The following is a 1,402-nucleotide window of genomic DNA, read 5'->3' as shown; positions in this document are numbered from 1 at the left end:
CGCGCGCGCGCGCGCGCGCGTGCATGTGGGCCTCCAGATGCTTCCAGAGGCCAGAGGTCAGATCCCTTAGAGCTGGAGTTACAGGCCACTGGAGCGGTAAGCTACCCAATGTGGGTGCTGGAAATCAAACTCAAGCCTTCTTTAAGAGCATCAAGTTCTCTTGATTGCAGAGCCATGTTTCTAGCCCCCAATCTCTTTCTTTGGTTTTCACTATTATTTGTCTTTCATTTTTATTTATTAAAAAGTTAAATACATTTCTTTATTTAGTGTGTGGGTGGGTGTGTAGCGAGCATTTGCATAAGTGCCTGCCATGACCCAAGTGCACAGGTCAGGGGACAGCTTGCTAGAGTCCTTTCTATCCTTCTACCATTTGGTGGTGGGTATTGAACTCAGGTCATCGGGTTTGGCTTCCAGTGCCTCTACCCTTTGAGCCATTTTTTTTTTTGTCTTTTTAATTGTCCTACTAAGGACAGTTTGACCCTATATTCTTACGACAGTTGGGAGTGGGATGGGCTATGGTGGTGCTGGTAGTAGTTCTGACTCCACAAGTCCTTGTAACAAACTATTCCACATCTCCAGGTCACTAGGGTGTGACTTTTGAGGTGCCCTGGAATACATTTTGCTCATTATAATGGCAAATTCTCCACTCATGGGAGTTAAGTGTTTGCCATCCTCTTTACAAAGTGTATTTTTATATAGTCTTAAAGTATACATTTCATATATTCTTTGAGAACATTATATATATATATAAAATGTTATTTTGATCATATCACCCCCCACTCCTCCAAGCCATCCTTTTTTAAATGTATGCTTAAAAATCTTCATGTATTTTCTTTCTTTTTTAAAAAAATATTTATTTATTTTTATTTTATGTGCAGTGGTGGGTTTCGCCTGCATGTGTGTCTGTGTGAGGCTGTCAGGGGTCCTGGAACTGGAGTTAGAGACAGCTGTGAGCCACCTTGTGGTCCTCTGGAAGAGCAGTCAATGCTTCCAACCACAAAGCCATTTCTCTAGCCCCAATGCACTTTCATTGTAGAAACTGATAACATTACATTCTCATGCATGTATGTCATCTAGTTTTACTTGGCTCACATTTACCTCTTCTTCCTTCTATTGGTCACCTTCTAAACTGTCTCTCTTTTGCTTCGTAGTTTTTATACCCAGCTTTGTTATGCCATGGAGGTTGTTTTTATTTTTCCTCAGCATGTTTGTTATTGCTGAAAAGAGAAGTCACTAGATGATTAGTCAGGTAGCTACATTGGTAGACTGTTTGCCCAGGATACATGAAGCCCCGGGTTTAATTCCTAGCAGTGTAGAGTCAGGTACACAGGCAGATTTGCACCTGCCTATAATCTCAGCACTCAAGTGGGAGAGGCAGGGGTTAAGATCATCCTCATAGTGA

At 41.9% G+C, this 1,402-nt stretch overlaps 1 protein-coding gene across 1 annotated transcript in view; it reads left to right on the top strand.

Annotated features, from left to right (window-relative positions):
- The window catches only part of Aldh7a1 (aldehyde dehydrogenase 7 family member A1), a 50,806-nt gene that overhangs the window by 8,907 nt on the left and 40,497 nt on the right, over positions 1-1,402 (top strand). The window lies entirely within an intron of this gene.

The sequence above is a fragment of the Mastomys coucha genome, unplaced genomic scaffold, assembly GCF_008632895.1.
Source record: "Mastomys coucha isolate ucsf_1 unplaced genomic scaffold, UCSF_Mcou_1 pScaffold13, whole genome shotgun sequence".
NCBI lineage: Eukaryota > Metazoa > Chordata > Mammalia > Rodentia > Muridae > Mastomys > Mastomys coucha.
The sequence above is the reverse complement of the archived record's forward strand: the minus strand, read 5'-3'. Positions and strand labels throughout refer to the sequence as shown.